Source organism: Mauremys reevesii, linkage group 23 (assembly GCF_016161935.1).
Source record: "Mauremys reevesii isolate NIE-2019 linkage group 23, ASM1616193v1, whole genome shotgun sequence".
In the NCBI taxonomy this organism is placed as follows: Eukaryota; Metazoa; Chordata; order Testudines; family Geoemydidae; genus Mauremys; species Mauremys reevesii.
In genome coordinates, this window is record NC_052645.1 from 1,161,794 (window position 1) to 1,184,447 (window position 22,654).

Here is a 22,654-nt window from a genome sequence, read left to right on the forward strand (position 1 = left end):
GAGACTCTCTGGGCACAAGAAGTCGAGTTCCCAGTGAGATGTGAGACAATTCTCTGGAGCCAGGTGCAGGACTTTGGCAGGGAGGCTCAGGCATGAGGGATTGGGGTGCAGCGGACAGACCAGCTATCTAGGTGCTTAGATTTGGTCTCACTGAGGAGAAGGAGGAATCCTGCTGACAGGCAGTGGCTGTGGAGAAAAAGTGGGATCTCCAGGCTGCTCCGGTCTCCTTCTTCCAGCTCCTCATCTGGCTGAGCTGCTCCAGCAGCCTGGACAAGTCCTCTGCATGCTCAGCAAATAGCCCAAGAGCCATTTTTGCCCAAACCTGTGCTGGGGAGTGAGTTTCTTTCTTCCCTGTCCCAACTGCGCTAGAGCAGACCACTAGATTGAGAGAGACAGTCAACAACTATTAAGGCTAAGATTATATAAAGGGGGGTCACAGAATTTGTGACTTTCAGAGATCTCAGTGACATTTTCCACCTCAGCCCTGGGGCAGCAAGACTGGAGCTGTCGGCCGGTGGGGGCCTCACAGCTATCAGCCACCAGTGTCGGAAGGGGCTCCCACAAGCCCATGCCACCACGGATGGACCCCACAGCTCCCAGCTACTGTGAGCAGCGGGAGGCCCCCAGAGCTCCCAGCTGTTGTGGGTGGATCCCAGAGCTCCCAGCCACCACATGTGACAGGGGGACCCTGGAGCTCCCAGTGGGATGACTGGGTTATAAAGTCCGGTCAGCGGAGCTGCGGGGCTCAGGCAGGCTGGTCCCTACGTGTCCTAGGGCACCGCGCTGCGCCCTGGAAGTGGCCAGTAGGTCCCCCCTGCTGCACCGCTGACCAGGAGCCGCCGAGGTAAGTCTGCACCCCAACCCCCTGCCCCAGCCCTGAACCCCCCCAGCCCAGAGCCCCCTCTTGCACCCCAGAGCCCTCACCCCCCTGCACTTCAAACTCCTGCCCCAGCCCAGAGCTTCCTCCCACACCTGGAACCCATCATCCCTGCCCCCACCCCAGAGCCATCACCCCGTCCTGGACCCCGACCCCCTGCCTCAACCCACAGCCCCCTCCTGCACTCTGAATCCTCGGCCCCATCCTGCAGGCTGGAGCCCTCCTCCACCCCAAACCCCTCATCTCCCCACAGCTCCCACAGGCAGACCCTGGGGCTCCCAGCAGCCATGGGTGGCCGGGGAGCCCCCACAGCCCCACCCCACTGCGTATGGACCCTGCAGCTCCTACGAGTGACCCCAGAGCTCCCGGCCGCTGCGGAGGGACCCAGGATTTCCCAACAGGCATTGATGGGTGAGGACCCTGCAGCCCCACGTCATTGCTCACAGACCCTGCAGCGCCGCAGCCCCGGGAGCTCCCGGCCGCCCCAGGCAGGAGAGGAGCCCCCGGCGCTCAGACACCGCAGGCCGCGCCCGGAGCTCCCAGTCACCGGGGTGAGGAGAAGCCGCAGCCCCGGGAGCTCCCGGCCGCCCCGGGCAGGAGAGGAGCCCCCGGCGCTCAGACACCGCAGGCCGAGCCCGGAGCTCCCAGTCACGGGGTGAGGAGGAGCCGCAGCCCGGGAGCTCCCGGCCGCCCGGGCAGAGAGGAGCCCCGGCGCTCAGACACCGCAGGCAGAGCCCGGAGCTCCCAGTCACCGGGGTGAGAGAAGCCGCAGCCCCGGGAGCTCCCGGCCGCCCGGGCAGGAGAGGAGCCCCGCTCAGACACCGCAGGCAGAGCCCGGAGCTCCCAGTCACCGGGAGGGGTGAGGAGGAGCCGCAGCCCCGGAGCTCCCGGCCGCCCGGGCAGGAGAGGAGCCCCGCGCCAGACACCGCAGGCAGAGCCCGGAGCTCCCGTCACCGGGGTGAGGAGAAGCCGCAGCCCCGGGAGCTCCCGGCCGCCGGGCAGGAGAGGAGCCCCGGCGCTCAGACACCGCAGGCAGAGCCCGAGCTCCCAGTCACCGGGGTGAGGAGGAGCCGCAGCCCGGGAGCTCCCGGCCGCCCCGGGCAGGAGAGGAGCCCCCGGCGCTCAGACACCGCAGGCAGAGCCCGGAGCTCCCAGTCACCGGGGGGGTGAGGAGAAGCCGCAGCCCCGGGCGCTCCCGGCCGCCCCGGCAGGAGGAGCCCCGGCGCTCAGACACCGCAGGCAGAGCCCGAGCTCCCAGTCACCGGGGTGAGGAGAAGCCGCAGCCCCGGGAGCTCCCGGCCGCCCCGGGCAGGAGAGGAGCCCCCGGCGCTCAGACACCGCAGGCAGAGCCCGGAGCTCCCAGTCACCGGGCGGGGGGGGGGGTGAGGAGGAGCCGCAGCCCCCGGCCAGTGCAGGGGGCCCCGCAGCTCCCAGCCGCCGCGGGCGGGCGGATGCCAGAGCCCCCCGCTGCCATCGGGACCCCGCGGCCGCCCCGGGCAGGACCCGTCACCCCGCGACCGGCAGGAAACAGCCGCGCGCGGAAGCGCCTCGCGCCCTGTGACCCCCCCCCCCCGGCGCTGCGGCTTCGCGCCAGGCGGGAGGCGGCGCCGCGGCTGCGGTCTCGGTCCCTCCGCCCGGCAGCGGGACCCGCCCCGCGCGGCCTCGCGCCGCTTCTCGCGGGCGGCGCTGAGCTCTGAGCGCACAAGGCCCTGGCGGCTCCGCCCCGCATCGCTGTCAGACAACGTCACCAATGGGAGATGAGCCTGTCAGAAACGTCAGGTGGGGAGGGCCCAATGGGAGACCAGCTTTCAGAGACCCGCCCCGCACGAGGGCCAATGGGAGATCAGCTGTCAGAAAACACTAGGCAGGCCGGCACCAGCCAACCGGGAACCGCCCCTCATCTCAAGGATCCAGACAGCCCCGCCCCCCCACCTGTCCTATGCCCCACAGCAGCAGCCAGCGGCGGGTGGCTCGTGTCACGCCCCCCCCAGCAACCCCCAAAGCAGAGTCTCAATTCCCCTCCCCCACCACTGCTCTGCATTAGGTAACAAGAACCCCGACCAGACACCCAAAAAAGAGGGAAACACTTTCTGCTATTTTCCACAACCAACCTTCTCCCTCCCTCCCCCCTTCCCCATGTCTGGCCACACGCTCCCAGCTCAGGGTGACCACACACCCCGTCGGGGCAGGCTCTGCTCAGCCCGGCTCCCCACAGCCTGCACGAAACATGTGGGGACCAACCCCAAAACTTACTCCTATTTTAACCCAATGGCCCCAAACTGCTGCTTTTAATATATGCAAATAAGGTGCTGCCACACTCAGGCCTCTCCCCAGCTCTGCCGTGGAGCCACCCGGCAGAGAACCAGGTGATATTTAAATTAGCCAGGACATCGCTCAGTCATTGCCCTCTGCTCCCAGCAGGTGGCGCCGGAGAGCTCCGAGCTCGCTCCCTTCCCTTTCTCGGGTCGGCTTCAGCCCCCGGGTTACAAACGCACCAACCGGGGAGCAGGAGTGTGGGGCTGCTCCAGGGTGACCAGATGTCCCATGTTTAAAGGGACAGGCCGGTTTGGCTGGACTTTTTCTTATATAGGAGCCTATTGCCCCCCACCCCGTCCCGTTTTCCTCAGTTGCTTTAAGGTCACCCTATGGGGCTGCTCTGTGGGGACGGACTTGCACACTTGGGATGTTAGTGCAAAAAACTCCTCCTGGGCTGAGTAAAGGGCAGAGACCTGCCCTTAGCCTGCCCTGAGTGGGGGTCACCCAAACCGACCCTCACTCGCCAGGCAGGTGTCACCCTGCTGCCTGTGGAAAAGCCAACAGGCCCCCACTCCCCAGCTCTGCTTGGGCAGAGAGCCAATGAGAACTTCTATTAAAAGAGAAAGAGAATCAAGCCTGAGTTTGGGAAAACCCCACAACCACATTCAAATCTACGCTCATCAGCAACCCCCCCACCCCAAAGTACACTGGGCAGTGCTGTGACTCAGTTTCTCACCTTGCAGTGTGACAGGCCAATCCAATGTTCCTTTACCAGACCCCTCCGCTCTCCTTCCCCCAACCCCCACTCCCCTTGGGCAGCAAAGCCCCAGGGGTGGGGGAGGGAAGGGAAGGCATCAAGCGAAACCTCAGCTTCTGCTGCTGCCACTCCTTCAACTGGCTCTCGGTTTGCCCTGTTCACTCTGCGTCGCTGCTGCTCCACGGCATTGTCCTTCACCCTGCTGCTGAGAGCTCCTGTGTCGCCACTTCCCCTGCTGCCACCTGCCTGTCTCCTGCAGCCTCTGCCCGGCCACGTAGTGGGGGAACCTCACTACAAGTGCAGCCTGGGCAGCCTCTGTCATTGCAACACCATGGGCAGGGCGAGAACCGCCAGCTGGGGGAGACTAACGCCCTGCCCCGCCCCTTCCACCTGAGGCCCCGCCCCTTCTGCGAACACCCCTGTGCCCGGCGTACACCAGCCCTTAGATCCCTCTGGGTATTTCAATGCAGGCACTGACCTGTGAGAGGAAAACATCAGCTCACAAACACAGAGACTGAATTCCCCACATTTCATCTCGCTGCACTTTCCAGAAAGTCACAACATTCATTTAGTTCTTGCTAGGACAGAGAAAAAATAAGTGACACTAAGTTTTTGGCTCAGTTAAATAAAATTAAGTATTTAATTAACATAGTAAAAATATGTCCTGATTCCGCTAAATAACACCATAACATGAAATAAGAAGAGACAAATCTTGTCAGTGACGACTAATTTCGCAAATGACCTTCCCATTATTAATTTCCACACCGCCCCCGTTGGAGGTCTGGGCACCTCCAGTGTCACTGCTCTGCATTCACCTTCCCCTTAGAATTGTTCTCGGACATTCCCAAATTTGGAAAATTGTGCAGTTCAGAATGTGAACAGTGACCCCGGCTCCTTCCTGCACCTGCTCTACATTGCTCCACAGCAGCTTCTCCACCTGCAGAGTCACCCCAGCACTGCAGTGCAGTCGCCCAGGGTTTTGCAAAAATTAATAATACAGAGTTTGGAGGAAAGTAAACATTTGTGAGTTGTGGAAATAGGAAAAGGCAACAGTTGTGGTGTTACAAGAAGGGCAGTTTTTGGTTTAATAATAAAACCCAGTTATATAAAGGTAACTGTATGTGCAGCTCTGTGCACTCCTGTTGGATGGAAGCTTAGTAATTAAATTATACAAGAGGGTCAGGTAAAGTGGCTGCTACCACTACTATGTTTTGTCCCGAGAAGCCTTTACAGCCATTCTGAGGGGAAATGGGCCCTTTGCCCACAGAAATGGTCTATAGGGGATGGCTGCAGGCAGCAGGCGGAGAGATGATCTCATCAAAATGATTTGACTCCTGGGTAATGTAAGCAAAATCACTAAAGGAATGTCCGGGGTTTCTATTGGCACTTAACTTGCCTGCCCCTGGCTGGCTCTGGTTGTACAAGATGGACGTGTAATCGGGGTACAGTTGTGTAAAAAAAATTATTGCAGTGCAAGGGCTGTTAGACAAAACAAAATGTTTTGTGTAATTGTGTAAGGTTTTAAAAACCTAAACTGAGACTTATGGTTTGTAATATAATGTCATGAAGGTTAAACTATGGAAGGAATGTGCTTTTTCCCAGGACGTGTGCAGTGTATATTGGAGAAGGGGTAAAAGAAATGCAAACAAAACATGGTACTTAGCTCAAACCCTATTAGGGCTCCAAAGGGAGCCACAATAGGCTGTGGTTTCTTTTTCAGATCTGTGTGTTTTGAAGCAGAAGATGAAAGTGGAAAGTAATCAGAACTCAGGTGGAAGTTGATTGTGTCCCTTTTAAGACAGTCTCTGAGCTGCTGATGGCTTTGGATCCAAAAGCCAAGCCCGAAAGCCGGGGTGAATGCAAATGACCTAGCTGATGGGGGAAGGAGAGAACTGCCCATCAGTGGCAGCACAAAGGAGCTGCAAATAATAAATACATCTGGTCAGCAAACAAGCTACTGGAAGACTCAGATTGTGGCCCTCCAGGAAAGGGGGTGAAAAAACAAGTCAAGCCTGAAAATAAGGGGGACAGTTAACCCTAAGGAGTGTGTGTGTGTGTGTGTGTACAGTGCTAAAGCTAAATCTAAAGCTGTCTCTCAGCTGTTACCTGAGGATAAACTTAATGCTTGGTGCAGCAGAGAAACTATTGCAAACTTGGTCTGTTGTACAAGAGGGGAAACTGAGGCACACCACTTCATGAATTTCATAAATGACCAGTGAGGGGAGTAATTCACTATCTGACTATAGAACAAAATAAGGACAGCCTGGAGGGAATTCTTCTGTTTTTCCTGCAATTAGCAAGGAAATTTGTAAAAGGAAGTGGTATTATTATTATTAAGCACTAATCTGTCCCCACGGGGGGGTGTGTGTGGAAATTGTTTCTTTTGTTTTTCAGACATTCTACGAGCAAGCTGGTGCCAGCAAAAGACTAAACCATAATACCATGAATCTATGTTTTGTATTGTTTGTCTGTGGTATTTGTCTTGTTGTTAGCATTGTTGTGTTTCAATGAACAGAAAACCTCATGACATGGGTGGGGATGGCTTCAAAAGGCTGACCTGGGGGAAGATGTGTGTGGACATTCAAAATGCTCGACAAGGAGGCCAGCACCTGTGTAATAGCTACCGTGGTATCTGGAAGTGAATCGGCAGCTAAGGTGGGCCCCACAAGCCCTATGGGAATAATGAGAAGGGGATTTGCTCGCTGGGAATCAATGGAGGGGTGTGTAAAATGGTGTAAATCCAGAGAAGATGTTTGAATGTGCCCCTCCCTGATGGCCGTGGAGGAGCACACCCAATGGCCCGTGGCAAGGGGTGGACAATTGGGTGTACTGTGTATGAGGTGTTTTGCTGGAAATGTACATATTACTGGGGGCACAATTACCCCAGCCCCTAACCAAATTCCACACTACACACTGCTCTCTGGGCTTTGGCGCACAGATAGACCTGTGAATCTTACTGCTGTGAATAATCGAACCAGAGCATACAGTCTGATTCCACACCATGAGGTTAAGTTGGTTTGGACAATAACCCATTTCTCTGTGGACATTCAATGGACTTATGATATGGACAAAAGCACGAAAACCTGCAGCGGCAGCGTATTGCAACTGGGCATGTTAAGAGCTTGACCCCGTCGAAGGAGGAGAGGAGGTGTTTCGGTGGTGGCCGGGATGTTGGACCATGCTGCAGTGCTCAGGTCTCTCGGTGTTGCTGTGGATTGTTACAGCAGCTGGTGTATTGCTAAGTATACTTGTGTGACGTTGCCTGTGGAAATAACCGAGAAGTAATGGAGTAAGCCCCCCCCCCCCTGTACTAGACAACCTGGACGCAACCTTCCCGGGCCCACTATAGTGGGAAGTCTGGAACGCTAATTGGAACAGGTGTGGCCCACCTGTACGAGAGAAGGTGCAGGGCACTGCACTACGCAAGGGGCAGTGGGACAAATGGAATATCAACACCTTCCACCTTGATGCCTGGCCCTATCAGGAAATGTGTCACCATATGTCCTATGTTTTGCTAAGGGGGAGAATGGGAACAGGGACACAGGCAAGGCTCTGTGGCGTCAGGGCTGGGATGGGGACACTGAGGAAGGAAACTGGAATCGTTGCTTGCTGGAAGTTCAACCCAATAAACATCTAATTGTTTGCACCTTGGGACTTTGCGTATTGCTGCTCTGTGTGTACGCAAGAAGGACCCGGTAATGGGAGGGTGAAGGGATAAACCCTCTAACACTAACTAACATCTAACACACATTTCAACCTCTTCTTTTCACACTGTTGCTCATTCTCAGGGGCTGCTTTGTCTCCAGACAGATCCATTCTCTTTCAGAACAGCCTTGCTCTTTCCGTCTGTTTCACTCACTGAGGTGTGGGAGTAAACACTCCTCTTCTCTCTAGTCTCAGACAAACACTAGCATTAATTGTTTGCTACTGAGGGGTTTAGAAAGCATTTGTCAAGATGCCCATTTCTGGGGCATTTTTCCCAAGATCCAATATTTTGCGTTCAAACATCTCCCAGCTTTCTTAGTGAAAATAAGGCTAAGGTTTCCTTGCAATATAGAGGCAGTTTTTCACCCGAGATGGGACTTGAACCCACAATCTCTGACTTAGAAAGCCATTGCCTTGTCCATTAGGCCACTGGGGCCCTGTGGAAAAATGGAAATTCAATCTCCTAAATGCATATTTCTCATATTAACTTGGAAGCCAAATAACCTCTTTCTGCACCTTACAGAAATGTCTGCATCCCCTGGCAGCGAGGCTACTGGGGAGGTCGCTTACAGAGCTGAGCACCACCTTTCTGCCAGCCATCTTTAGAGAAGAAGGCTCTTTCCCCTGACAGCCACACAGCGCTGCCTAGCATCCCGAGAGCCTCCCTCGTGTTCTCCCGCAGCAGCCGCCTGCCGGTGTGGGTGGGAAAAGGGGACCAGGAAGCACTGCGGCCTCATTACGGGACAAGAGGCCCTCACCACCCCCAGGCCTGCCTCTTGCCTTCAGCCCAGGCAGCCAGAGGTGCCGGGGAGCTCCCTGGCAGGCCGCCGCCTCAGCCAGGAAATAAGGAAAAGGGGATGAATGAAGAAGTCAGGAAATAACAAGGAAATGAAGAGGTTTGTCGAATGGGTTTCTGCCCGATTTACCATCTTCTCAGCTACCGCTCAAAGTTAAAGACCTAAAGTCGACCTATCGGCATAAGTACAGATGGTTGGATGGGAATTAAAAGGAGCTGCTGTCACAAGTGTTAGGTGCCTGCAAGCAGCATGCAGACCGTTTAAAAACGCCGCAATTAGAGGCTCAGATGAAACGTTTGCCCTAAATCAGAAATGACAATAGGACGACCAGCAGAACGCCACTCTAGGTAAACGGCCGAGTACTGGAGGCTGTTAGAGGCAAAAAGTCATTCCTCAAAATTTGGAAATCAGATCCTAGTGAGGATAATAGGAAGGTGCACAAACTCTGGCCTGTTAAGTGTCAAAGTGTAACAAGTCAGGCCAAGAAAGAATCTGAGAAGCAACGTGCTAAAGACACAGAAGCTAAGCATAAATCCGGTCAATGCGAGTCCTGGTCTGTCCCCGCAGAAAGGTGAACCCCCTCTGTGGCTGGAGTGAGCTCCTCTAAGCCGACCTGCGCCAGGTAGTGCTCATTGTGAAAATGTTTCCTCTGACGGTTGGGAAAACAGGACCAGCGGTGCTCAGGCTGGCTGACACAATTAACCCCCCCCCAACAACAACAACGAACATCATGCAGTCCAGAGGAAGGGAGCCTTTGATCTTCCCTCTCATGCCTTAACTGGGGACCATACACACTAATATAGCAGTAACCAGTGCCACAGAGCACAAAGCCCACCAGTAATGCCCTCCCTGGTTGGAGCTCCACCACCTTCTGTACTCGCACCACGAATGTGACTCCAGCCCCATCATTCTTCCCTGGCCAGGAGGCCCTTCCTCCAATCACCCTCTGCCTATTGAGCTACCCTAGAGTTATTAATGGGCATTTCCTGAACACTCACCATGGCTAAGTCCAGCTGCTCCAAGGCACTGAACATCAAGCACCTCCTCCTGGGCCCCCAAATCCCTTCCACCTTCCACACGGCCACTTTTACAGATGCCCCTTCCCTGGTACTGCCCTTGCTCAGCTGCACAGAGGAGTTTTCATCCCCTATTCCTGCCTGTCATTGCCCAGCAGCCCTCTGGCACCATTCCTGAGGGTCACCCTGTCTTGCTCTCTTCCTGCCATGTTGGGAAAGACAGCTCTCATCCTTAAAGGTCAGGTGGGCCAAATAGGGGCAGAAGCCCATTCTATGTTTTTCTACAGCAGAGCCCAAGATCAGAGACTCACCTTCAGGGCCACCCAGAGGGGAGGCAAGTGGGGCAATTTGCCTCAGGCCCTGCAGGGGCCCCGTGAGAATACAGTATTGCCACTTTTTTTTTAATGGAAGGGGCCCCCAAAATTGCTTTACCCCAGGGAAACCCTGCTCATCTTGGGTGCAGGCACCACTGGGCTTCTAGAAAACAAGCTGCCCCTGCACAAAGAGGATGAAAGCACCTGCCAAAGCCTGGGATTGAACCAGGGACCTTTAGATGTTCAGTCTAACGCTCTCCCAACTGAGCTACTTTGGCAACTGTATGCCAGTGTTTTGGCCTGTTGCTTCTCTGCCTGGGATGTTTTTGCAGCAGTTGCACACAAAAAGGACATCATTGGGAGGTGCCCATGAAGACAAGACTCGCTTTTGCCTGCCTTGCTCAGCTTGACTTGCTGCCTCACCCCGTTCCTGCCCTAGTGCCTGGGTTGACCTGGTGGTGGAAGGGGACTGGAGGCAAGTGGCATGGGGAGGAAGTTGAGCTGGACCCTGAACTAGACTAGACCCTGGCAGTGAGAGTCTGGCCACCGCCTGCCGCCCCACCCTGTTGTCTTGGCTTCCCCCACTGGGCGTCATTTCTGGAGGGAAGTGGGGCTTCTGCCTCCCCTCCCCGATTTTCACACCGCAGAGGAGTGTGAACAGGAAAACGAACGGCTGCTCCACACCCCCACCGGAGGCACCCGACTCCCTTAGCTGCTCCCCTTGCTCCCCCCCAGCTATGCTACTGAGTGGAAGCGTCCTGTGCCCATCACACAGAGCTCGATTAATCAAAACCCTCTTCTGCCAGCACCGGGCCTCCTGCTTCTCACACTGGGCCTGCAAGCGAGGGGGCGGCTGGCACAGCGCCAAGAGTCTAACCTGTGAGGCAGGAGGCGGCTGACGCCCGCAGCCTGCTGGGAGCTCCCAGAAGTTATTAAGGGACAGAGACTCCTCAATGCCCTTAGTAACAAGGGTTTGGGGGTCACCGAGGCCAGTAAGAGGGTCACTATGTCAGCCCTATAACCCTGGGTGTCAGGTCCCTGTGCAGCTTTGATCTAGAGCTCGGATCCCAACAACCGACCAGCAGCCCACAGCCTCCCCCTGGGTCTGCCCCACCTGGTTCCTCCTCACAGGCCGACCTCACCCCCGTTCCAGCCCCGGATTCACCCCCTAATCATCCTACTGCCACTCAGAGCCACAGCCGTGGAGGTGCTGAAGGAGGGAGGGGTGACTCTAGGGTGGGGTTCTTCTCTAAAGATGGCTGGCAGAAACGTGGTGCTCAGCTCTGTCAGCCACCTGCCCAGCTGCCTCGGGATGCAGACGTTTCTGTAAGGCCATTAAATGGGGGTATTTGGCTTCTGAATGAATGTGAGGAATGTGCAATCCTGAGAGGGAATTTCCATCCCTGTTTTTGTTGCTTTTCAGGGCCCCAGTGGCCTAATGGATCAGGCATTGGCTTCCTAAGCCAGAGATTGTGGGTTCAAGTCCCATCTGGGGTGAAAAACGCCTTTCTTCTTGTAGATTGCAAAGAAGCCTTGGTGTTATTTTCCCCAAGGAAGCTGGGAGACGTTTGAACCCAAAGTACTGGATCTTGGGAGCAATCTTCCACTTAACAAATGCTTTCTAAACCCATCAGCAGCAAACAGTTAATACTAGTGTTTGTCTGAGAATAGAGGGAAGGGGAGTGTTTACTCCAAAACATCCATGAGCGAAAGAGACAGAAAGAGCAAGGCAGTTCTGAAAGAGACTGGATCTGTCTGGAGACAAAGCAGAACCTGAGAATGAGCAACAGTGTGAAAAGAAGAACTTCAAATGTGTGTTAGGTGTTAGTTAGGTTGGTCTGACAAATTTCAAGAAAATACCAATGCTCGTAGACTGATGTGGACACTGGCTGCTTCTGATCTTTTACTGAGTTTATTGAGAAATATTTTCCTTAACTATGTTATGGAATATTGGGTGGGCTATGAAGGCACCATTCCTCCTGCTTTCGCCCTTCGAGACAACACAGCTACATGGCATGCGGCCAGTGCTCACCTTCCAGTCAACTGCTAGAGAAGACAACACAGACAGGGATGGCAGCAGGGCAGCCTGGAGCTCCACAGAGATGGTGGGACCAGGTCTCATCAACGGGGAGATGGCCACCCCACCATGCCCAAGGCTGAGCCAGCAAGTGTGGTGTGTGCTTCACCATGCCCCTCCTTACTGCACATGGTGGTGGAGGGCAGTTACTGAGTTTGGTTGGTCTGGCAAATTTAGGGCTTGGCTACACTTGCAGATGTAGAGCACTGGGAGTGAAACCACAGCAGGGAAACCGCTGCCATGTGTTCACACTGACAGCTGCAAGCGCACTGGAGTGGCCACATTAGCAGCTCTGGCAATGCCACAGAGAGCAGTGCACTGGGGTAACTATCCCAGTGTGCAAGTGGCTGCAACGTGCTTTTCAAATGGGGGATGGGGATGGAGTGTGACAGGGAGTGTGTTGTGTGTACATGGGGGGAGCGGCAGTGTGTTTGGGGGGCTGACAGTGTCTCAGCATGCTGTCTTGTGTGTTCGGACAGCAGCAGACCCCCCCTCTCTCACACACACTCACAACAGCAGCATTCCACACTAATGGTTGCTTTGTCCCAGAGCAGATAAGCAGCCGGCTGTCAGAAACGGAGCTTTGAAAGGGGATATCCACATGCCTGCAACCGATTTCAAAACAATGACCAGAGTGGGCACTTGACTTCAGGGGATTATGGGACATTTCCTGATGCCAAACATAGTGCAGTGATGCAACATGTCGTCCACACTGATGCCCGGGTATTTCAGCAGGGCTCAGCGAGCTTTATACTTCTCATGGAGGTGGATTACCAGGAGCGCTCCAGCTGCAGAGCCCAGGTGCTCCATGTGCCTTGTGAGTGTGGACACCTCAGGAGTTCGGGCACCCGGGGCTGCTTTAATGGGCTCTAACTTGCAAGTGTAGCCAAGCCCCTAGACTATGTCACTTGTGTGACTTACTTGTGCTATTGTAATAAATACAATAGACGTGCAATGGTCAGAAATTGCACCAGCAGAAAAGTATATTGCAGGGAAACTCTAAGGAAATTAAGAGTTTAAATTATCCTCCACATGTCCCACATCCCACTAAAATGAATCCAACCCACAGGTCACATGGGCAAAAGTATCAGTGTCAGGATGCTACATTGTTAGCATAGTAAATGAAGCTGCAAAATAAATGATGTTTAAATGACCTCACTCTATTTTTTACAATCCGGTGTTAAGAGGTAATAGATATAGATGGACACCAGGCAGGGTCGTTTGGAGGACGAAGCCTTTATGCTTCCATCCCCCACCACTGTCAAGTTTTAGCCAATTAGGACAAGTCAGCAAATAAGAACCACCTCAGGTATCAGTAACTGCTACAGGTAGCAAAGTCCTACAGGGAGCAGTTTCTGGCACTACACCTGTGCAGCTCTGCTCCCCGGCTCTTCTCGGGCTCCTGTCTCTCCTTAGCTCTGCCCCAGGCAGTTCCAGCTCCCAGGGAGGATGGGACCCCCTGGCCTGGTAACTCCCTCATTACACTGCCTGGCCTGTGAGTGCAGCTAACTTGGAGCTTTGGCCTCTCCCCATTGCCCCTGGGGACTGTCAGTCTCAGGGTCCTGATTTCCCATTGGCCCTTCCCCCTTCTATTGGTGCTTGGAACTAGCCAACCAAAAACCCCACTAAGTTTTAGTAAGGGGCCAACAGTCCCTTACTTGAGCCGGCCCCGTGAGGGTCAGTGATGCACAGACACAACAGCATGAGCTGGTCCCATGGTGTAACGGGCATCCTTCAGGACTCTGAATCCTGCCATCTGAGTTCAAATCTCAGTGGGACCTTGTTTTGGATTGTGCTAAAGCCCTGGAGTTCACAGGGCTCAACTTCCCTGTCTCCAGCTGTACAAGAGCAAATCTTTCCCCTCCTGCTGGGTGACTCGCCCACGAGGGCCAGGTTGTGATGGCTACAATGGGTTGAGACTCTAAAACTTGTTACCCTGGTTGCTGATGCCTGCAGTCTTGTGGTTTGACCAGATGCTTGGGATTCTCACAGCTTCACCTGATGCCCACAAGTTTGGCCATTTTGCTTGCAGCCACATTACCTCTTGTCCACATGGCACTTGAAGGAAGGAGGGCCAGCAGGGGCGGCTTTAGCAATCCTGCTGCCCCAAGCAGGACGTGCCTGCGGAGGTTCCGCTGGTTCCGCGGCTCCGGTGGAGCATCCGCAGTCATGCCTGCGGCAGGTCCACCTGTCCCGCGGCTCCGGTGGACCTCCAGCAGGCATGACTGCGGCAGGTCCACCTGTCCCGCGGCTCCGGTGGACCTCCCGCAGGCATGACTGCGGAAGGTCCGCCGGAGCCGCCTGCCGGCAAAAGGCCGCCCCAAGTGCGCGTTTGGTGCACTGGGGTCTGGAGCCGGCCCTGAGTGCCAGGGCCAGTCTTGATAGTCAGGGCTAGGCAGGATGGAGGAAGAGTCACAGGCTGGAGCCCAACACACCTTTCCTGCTCAGCGTACCTAGAGCAGAGGCGGCTGGTGCTGACAGCTGCAAGGGAAGGCTTAAAAGCTACAGAGCAACTGAGGGCAAGAGGAGGAGAGGACCATGGCCAGCAGACGGCCACAAAGACACCCGGCCAGCCTGCTCCCTGCCCAGGGGCGGCAAAGGGATAGACAGGTGGGGTGCATGGATTAAAGAGGCAGCGAGCCTAAAATCTAAAAGGGGAGTGTGGGGTCTAGTGGTCAGAGCAGAGGAGGGGGGTTGGTGGTCAGAATTCCTGGGTTCTATCTCCAGCCCTGGGAGGGGAGTGGGGGCCAGTGGTTAGAGTGTGTGTCGGGGGGAGAGCAAATATTGGGACAGTCCCGATAAAATCAGGACGTCTGGTCACCCTACATCAGGCTTCAAGTTAAGAATCATTTCCCCTTCCCGCTCTGTGGGAGGGGAGACTGTTAAACGCGCTCTCTGTGCGACTGCACATGGCTAAGCAAAGAGAACAAACCCCCAATCCCCCCTGTGCTTTGGGAGCCAGGTTTGCGGTGGGAATTCTATAGTTCAGATGACTTCACGCCTGGGCATTGTGATTCTTTACCAATTTCTCTGGCATTGGGACAGTTTTGTGCTCACATGTGTGATGGCCGAGTGGTTAAGGCGTTGGAGTTGAAATCCAATAGGGTTCCCCTGTGTAGGTTCAAATCCTGCTCACAGCGAGGCCTGTGTTTTAGCCAGTCCCTCACCCGGGCAATACTTCTGTCCAACCCCCTGAGACACTCTCAATTCTCTCCCCACCCCAAGGAAATCCTGTTCTGCTCCTTTCATAGAGATGCCTGGGACACCCTCTCACCCTGTGTCCCTGAGGGGTCAGGCAAGCTCTCAGCACCTGAAGCCTTTGCCACTCACCTCGTGCCCCATAGATCAGCCATAGCCCTGGTTCTGCTCCTCTCTCTAGAGTGTGAAAGGAGCCAAGTCAGCGACTTCATGGGAGCTACGGGGCTGCAGAACCAACAGAGCAAAAATAGGTGCTCAGCACCCACTGGCAGCCAGCTCCCCCCCACCCACTACAGGTCTTGCCGACAAGCTCCTCCTCTTCCCCTTCAGCCCCTCCCACCTGCCAGTGATCAGCTGTTCAGTGGGGTGAGGGAGGCACTGGGCGGGGAGGGGGAGGAGAAGGGACCGTAAGAGGTGGGGGAGGGAGAGGTATGGGGCAGGCAGGTGCCGGGTGGGAAGAGATGGGTTCGGGGGGGGGGATGGGGGGGAGGGTTGGAGTGGGGGCAGGGCCTGGGGAGGAAATGGGGGATTTGTCACAGACCCCTCTAGGGCCGGCTGTGAAGGGAAGCACCAACTATCACAATGACAATTCAACTGACCAGCATTGCGGGGGAGGCTGAGGGAGATCCGCACTCACCAGGTCTCTTCTCTCCCCCACGGTGAGCCAGACACTGCTCTCCCCTGGCTCTCACTCTAGCAGCTGGACGCCAAGGAGCCATTTCCCCACGGGAAGTGCATTGAGTGCCCCTGTGGTGCTGGGGGGCTGGTGCTGCTGCTGCCTGTGGGGCTGGCAGGGGGGCTGATGTCTGCACAGACTCTCAGCTGCCAGGCCGGAGGGGGCACTTGGGACCTTACCAGACTGGCTCAGTGAAGACGGGGGGTTGACAGAGCAATACAGACCCTCTCCAGAGCACGGAGCAGCAGCCGCCCATGCAGCCAGGCAATGAGCATTTCCCACAGCCTGGAGCCGAGGGGGAGGCGGCAGCTGCTGTTCCAGATCCTCGGGGACAGGCCCTGTCAGCCAACAGCCACTTCTTACTCCCCACAGCTAAGGGCGTCGGGTTCCTCCGGTGGGGCTGTGGAGCAGCCGTTCGTTTTCCTGTCCTTTTTGTGTGCAACTGCTGACAAACACATCCCAGACAGAGAAGCAACAGGCCAAAAAACTATTAAGCAACTGCCGAAATAGCTCAGTTGGGAGAGCGTTAGACTGAAGATCTAAAGGGCCCTGGTTCAATCCCAGGCTTTGGTGGGTCCTTTCATCTCTCTTTGTGCAGTGGTGGCTTGTTTTCTGGGAGCACAGCAGTGCCTGCACCCAAGGTGAGTCCCTGAGCTTGGGCTCTGCAGTAGGAAAACATAGAATGGACTTCTGCCCCTAGTTGGCCCACCTGACCTTTAACAAGGAGAGATGGGAGCTGTCTTTCCCAACATGGCAGGAAGAGAGTGAGGCAGGAATGGTGCCAGAGGGCTGCTGGGCAGTGACAGGCAGGGAGTGGGGATAGAAGCTCCTCTGCGCAGCTGAGCAAGGGCAGTACCAGGGAAGGGGCATCTGTAAAAGTGACCCAGCAACACCTCTCCTCCTCTGGGCACCTGGAGCAGAGGCGGCTGGTGCTGACAGCTCCAAGGGAAGCTTAAAAGCCACAGAGCAACTGAGGTCAGGACTGGAGGAGGGCAGGACCATGCCTAGGTGTGGCTTTCAGACAGGCACAAAAACACCCAGCCAGGCTGCTCCCTGCCATGCCAAACACCCACTGAAGGTCACCAGCATGCGGGGCTGCTGCTGATGCTCTGTGGCCAACGTCCCAAGATGGTAGGAAAGCAGGGCCAGCCCCCATGGTGGGGCCTCTGACTGGTCCCACTCAAGGTGCTGACTTTTGCAGTGGGGCAGGAGATTTTACCCCAAGAGGCTTTTCCCCAGCTGGCAAGAAGCAGAGAAACACCCAGGCTCAGAAGACGCTATGTAGCAACCCCCCTCCAGCACAGGGACAGGCGCACACGCTAGCCCGGGAAGCCGCCCACTTTCTTTGGCAAGTCAGGAAGGGCAAAGGCTGGAAGCGCCTGGGGCTCATGCCCCAGCCTTTGTGACTCCCACCCCCCAACTTCTTCCCGGGGCTCTACCTGAAGTCAGAGCATTGGCCTGAGCGGCCAAGAAGAGTTTCTAGCCTTGAACGGAGCAGGATGTTCAGCACAACTGCAGAAACACAACCACCAAGGGACTTGACCCCTCAGTTTTCTGATCCACACTCAGACACCTTATCCATTAGGCCACCTGGTAACATGATAAAAACCCCTCCAAGCTCTTCTTTGGAAAAGGGGGACGTTGTTCTTCTCAGGTCATCTGCTGAGGGGGGCCGAGACTCTCTGGGCACAAGAAGTCGAGTTCCCAGCAACATGTGAGACAATTCTCTGGAGCCAGGTGCAGGGCTTTGGCAGGGAGGCTCAGGCATGGGGGATTGGGGTGCAGCGGACGGACCGGCTATCTAGGTTTGGAGATTTAGTCGCACTGAGGCACAGGAGGGAGGAGGAGGAGGAATCCTGCTGACAGGCAGTGGCTGTGCAGAAAAAGAAGAGCGGTTCTGGGGACTTTTTTTGCCTCTCATTTGCCGGCCTGCTCGCTCTTGTGCTGAACGGTGAAGATGATCTCAACAAGCCCAGGTAGCTCAGTTGGTAGAGCATCAGGCTCTTAATCTGAGGGTCCAGGGTTCAAGCCCCTGTCTGGGCGCTCAGCTTTTAAGTTGCCTTGTGTGCCAGGAGCCAAATGATTCCTGGTGCTGTCCACCAGCCACATGCGGATTCCCAGAAGCCGTGGCCATTTCCTGGGAAGGTTCCTTTCCTCAGGAATCAGGAGAGAGGCCACATCCACAGGAGCAGGCCTAGAACACAGTGTCTCTGGCTGGCAGGAAGCGCTGTGGGGCCAGGTGCTGAGAAAGCCCAGAGGGGGAGCAGCAGAGATGGGGGGAAGAGAGACAGAGAAGCAATGAGGACAGAGCACAAGTGTACAGGGGGTTCAGGTCTGGCTATTGTGGGGAACTTCCCTGGTTTATACACGACCCTGGTGCAATTGGCCAGAGAAAGGATCTGAGTCCCCACCTCCTTACCCAGAGGCTGCCTGACCCCAAGGAGGCTCTTTCTACTCTCCTGTGTGGCAGAGACCTCGTAACCCCAACAAGGCTGGGCCCAGGAATCCTGGGGGGTTTGATGACCCCCGACCTTGTCATGATCACTTGAACGGGGGCTACAGTGTCTCCACTCTGGGCACTTCCCTGACCCACTCCTCACTGCATGTGCTTCAAGCAAACACCATTTACTACCCAGCAATCAATGTAAAACACAAGGAAAGATGGGAAAGGAAAACACGTCACCCTGTTCTGTGGCGCAGGGAGATCACAACCAGCGTCTCTGGAGGGTCAGGGCAGGTCACAGTCTCTCCCTCACATGTCCCAGGCCTCCTCCCCAGGCCCTGGCTGTGCTGCAGGGACACCACGGGCTGGACACTTGCTCTGGTGGTGGCCACATGCTCTAGGTCACAGGCCCCTTGCTCCCAGTGTCAGCCCCCATGTAGGGGATATGATCCCCCCACCCCCAAAAGTCTGGCCTGCAAGGTCTCTTGACGGGTGGCATCTCCTTGCACTGGGCCTTCTGCCCAGGGTCCCCCTCGCTCTCCCACACTGCTCCCTGCACCCACCTCCAGCCCCAGTGCTGCTGCGGCTCTGCCTCCAGCTCCCTGGGCTGCTCCTCTGGCTCCCCTTGCTGCAGCTCTTCTCCCAGCACAGATCTGCTCCCTGGGCAGCTTCTATGGCTCGTGCTGCTGCGGCTCGGCTCGGCTCCCAGCACAGATCTGCTCTGGTTCTCCCTGGCTGGTGCAGCTCTGCTCCCTGGCTCTTCTCGGGCTCCTGCTCTCTCTTTAGCTCTGCCCCACTCTGGCCCGGGCAGTTCCAGCTCCCACGGAGGATGGGACCCCCTGGCCTGGTGACTCCCTCATTACACTGCCTGGCCTGTCAGTCCGGCTAACATGGAGCTTTGGCCTCTCCCCATTGCCCCTGGGGACTGTCAGTCTCAGGGTCCTGATTTCCCATTGGCCCTTCCCCCTTCTATTGGTGCTGGGAACTAGCCAACCAACCCCCCCCCCCCACACACACACACTAAGTTTTGGTAAGGGGCCAACAGTCCCTTACACAAGCCAGACCCGTGAGGGTCACTGATGTGCAGAGAAGGAAATGTGAGCTGGTCCCATGGTGTAAGGGGCAGCACTCAGGACTCTGAATTCTGCAATCTGAGTTCAAATCTCAGTGGGACCTTGTGGTGAAGCCCTGGAGCTCCCAGTACTCAACTTTCCTGTCTCCAGCTGTGCAAGAACCAATCTCCCCCCTCCAGCTGGGTGACTCACCCACTGGAGCCAGGTCTTGGGTTGTGATGGCCACAATGGGTTGGGGATCTAGAATGTGTTACCCTGATGCCTGTGGTTTGACCAGGTGGTTGGCGTTCTTGCTGCTTCACATGAGGCCCACAAGTTTGGCCATTTCACTTGCAGCGACACGTTACCTCTTGCCCACATGGCATTTAAAGGAAGGAGGGCCAGGGCCAGGTTTCCTAGTCAGGGAAAGGCAGGGAGGGAGGCAGAGTCCCAGGCTGGAGCCCAACACACTTCTCCTCCTCTGGGCACCTGGAGCAGAGGTGGCTGGTGCTGACAGCTCCAAGGGAAGGCTTAAAAGCTACAGAGCAAATGAGGGCAGGGCCAGAGGAGGGGAGAACCATGCCTATGTGTGGCCAGCAGACAGCCACAAAGACACCCAGCCAGCCTGCTCCCTGCCCAGGGGCGGCTCCAGGCCGGGGCGGAAAGCCACTGGGGGCACTCTGCTGGTCGCTGCAAGGGCAGCAGGCAGAGTTGCCTTCGGCGACTTGCCTGCAGAGGGTCCGCTGGTCCTGCGACTCGGCAAGCCGCTGAAGGCAGCCTGCCTGCTATGCTTGGGGCGGCAAAATGCCTAGAGCTGCCCCTGTCCCTGCCTTGCCAAACCCCCACTGAAGATGTGCTTAATCCACTCAGTGTGGGGAGAGGATGTGTGGTTGGGGGGAGGAAAAGCCTTGGGCTGCACTGGGGGAGTGCAGAGCAGGGGTGACACCCTAAAAAGCTGCAGCAAAGGGATGGACAGGTGGGGTGCATGGATAGAAGAGGCAGTGAGCCTAAAATCTAAAAGGGGAGTGTGGGGTCTGGTGGTCAGAGCAGGGGAGGGGGGTTGGTGGTCAGAATTCCTGGGTTCTATCTCCAGCCCTGGGAGGGGTGTGGGGGCCAGTGGTTAGAGTGTGTGTCGGGGGGAGAGCAAATATTGGGACAGTCCCGATAAAATCAAGACGTCTGGTCACCCTACGTCAGGCTTCAAGTTGAGAATCATTTCCCATTCCTGCTCTGTGGGACGGGAGACTTTTAAACGCGCTCTCTGTGCGACTTCACATGGCTAAGCAAAGAGAACAAACCCCCAATCCCCCCTGTGCTTTGGGAGCCAGGTTTGTGGTGGGAATTCTGTAGTTCAGATGACTTCACACCTGGGCATTGTGATTCTTTACCAGTTTCTCTGGCATTGGGACAGTTTTGTGCTCACAGGTGTGATGGCCGAGTGGTTAAGGCGTTGGAGTTGAAATCCAATAAGGTTCCCCTGCACAGGTTTGAATCCTGCTCACAGCGAGGTCTGTGTTTTAGCCAGTCTCTCACCCAGGCAACACCTCTGTACAACCCCCTGAGACACTCTCAATTCTCTCCCCACCCCAAGTAAATCCTGTTCTGCTCCTTTCATAGAGATCCCTGGGACACCCCCTCACACTGCGTCCCTGAGGGGTCGGGCAAACTCTCAGCCCCTGAAGCCTCTGCCACTCACCTGGTGCCCCATAGATCAGCCATAGCCCTGGTTCTGCTCCTCTCTCTAGAGTGTGAAAGGAGCCAAGTCAGTGACTCCATGGGAGCTACGGGGCTGCAGAACCAACAGAGCAAAAATAGGTGTTCAGCGCCCACTGGCAGCCAGCTCCTCCCTCCCCCGCCCCACTACAGGCCTTGCTGACAAGCTCCTCCTCTTCCCCTTCAGCGCCTCCCACTTGCCAGTGATCAGCTGTTCAGTGGGGTGCAGGAGGCGCTGGGCGGGGAGGGGGAGGAGCAGGGACGGGAAGAGGTGGGGGCGGGAGAGGAATGGGGCAGGAAGGTGCAGGATGGGAATAGAGGGGACAGGGGTGGGAGCTTGGGGGAAGGGGTGGAGTGGAGACAGGGCAGAAAAGGGAGGATTTGTCCTGGGCCCTGCACCCCTCTAGGGCCGGCCCTGAAGGGAAGCACCGACTATCACAGTGCCAGTACAACTGACCAGCATTGCGGGGGAGGCTGAGGGAGATCCGCACTCACAGTGATGCCCGGGCGTTTCAGCAGGACTCAGCGAGCTTTATGCTTCTCATGGAGGTGGATTACCAGGAGCGCTCCACCTACAGAGCCCAGGTGCTCCATGTGCCTTGCCAGTGTGGACACCTCAGGAGTTAGGGCGCCCGGGGCTGCTTTAATGGGCTCTAACTTGCAAGTGTAGCCAAGCCCCTAGACTATGTCACTTGTGTGACTTACTTGTGCTATTGTAATAAATACAATAGATGTGCAATGGTCAGAAATCGCACCAGCAGAGAAGTATATTGCAGGGAAACCATAAGGAAATTAAGAGTTTAAATTATCCTGCACATGTCCCACATCCCACTAAAATGAATCCAACCCACAGGGCACATGGGCAGAAGTATCGGTGTCAGGATGCTACATTGTTAGCACAGTAAATGAAGCTGCAAAATAAATGATGTTTAAATGACCTCACTCTATTTTTTACAATCCTGTGTTAAGAGGTAATAGATACAGATGGACACCAGGCAGGGTCGTTTGGAGGACGAAGACTTTATGCTTCCATCCCCCACCACTGTCAAGTTTTAGCCAATTAGGACAAGTCAGCAAATAAGAACAACCTCAGGTCTCAGTAACTGCTACAGGTAGCAAAGTCCTACAGGGAGCAGTTTCTGGCACTACACCTGCGCAGCTCTGCTCCCCGGCTCTTCTTGGGCTCCTGCTCTCTCCTTAGCTCTGCCCCACTCTGACCCAGGCAGTTCCAGCTCCCACGGAGGATGGGACCCCCTGGCCTGGTGACTCCCTCATTACACTGCCTGGCCTGTCAGTGCAGCTAACTTGGAGCTTTGGCCTCTCCCCATTGCCCAGGGGCCTGTCAGTCTCAGGGTCCTGATTTCCCATTGGCCCTTCCCCCTTCTACTGGGACAGGGAACTAGCCAACCAAAATCCCCACTAAGTTTTAGTAAGGGGCCAACAGTCCCTTACATGAGCCAGCCCTGTGAGGGTCACTGATGTGCAGAGAAAGCAGCACAAGCTGGTCCCATGGTGTAATGGGCAGCACTCAGGACTCTGAATCCTGCAATCTGAGTTCAAATCTCAGTGGGACCTTGTGGTAAAGCCCTGGAGCTCCCACTGCTCCACTTCCCTGTCTCCAGCTGTGCAAGTGCCATTTTTTCCCCTCCTGCTGGATGGGTCAGGGCTCTAGAACTGACACCTGAGGGTTGGGATTCTCACGGCTTCACCTGGTGCCCACAAGTCTGGCACTTGCCACTGTGCTTTCCCTCTTGCCCACCTGGCGCTTGAAAG

General features: G+C 56.0%; 6 non-coding genes across 6 annotated transcripts; 5 read left to right on the forward strand and 1 right to left on the reverse strand.

Annotated features, from left to right (window-relative positions):
* Positions 1-9,927: 9,927 nt before the first annotated feature.
* TRNAF-GAA lies at positions 9,928-10,000 on the reverse strand. Its single transcript has one exon. It is a non-coding gene; the product is annotated as a tRNA-Phe (tRNA).
* A 1,146-nt stretch (positions 10,001-11,146) lies between these two features.
* TRNAR-CCU lies at positions 11,147-11,219 on the forward strand. The gene has a single exon. It is a non-coding gene; the product is annotated as a tRNA-Arg (tRNA).
* Positions 11,220-14,858: 3,639 nt separating this feature from the next.
* TRNAS-UGA lies at positions 14,859-14,939 on the forward strand. The gene has a single exon. It is a non-coding gene; the product is annotated as a tRNA-Ser (tRNA).
* Positions 14,940-17,643: 2,704 nt separating this feature from the next.
* On the forward strand, positions 17,644-17,716 carry TRNAK-CUU. Its single transcript has one exon. It is a non-coding gene; the product is annotated as a tRNA-Lys (tRNA).
* Positions 17,717-20,592: 2,876 nt separating this feature from the next.
* On the forward strand, positions 20,593-20,674 carry TRNAS-UGA. The gene has a single exon. It is a non-coding gene; the product is annotated as a tRNA-Ser (tRNA).
* Positions 20,675-22,384: 1,710 nt separating this feature from the next.
* Positions 22,385-22,456, forward strand: TRNAQ-CUG. The gene has a single exon. It is a non-coding gene; the product is annotated as a tRNA-Gln (tRNA).
* The last annotated feature ends 198 nt before the right edge of the window (positions 22,457-22,654 follow it).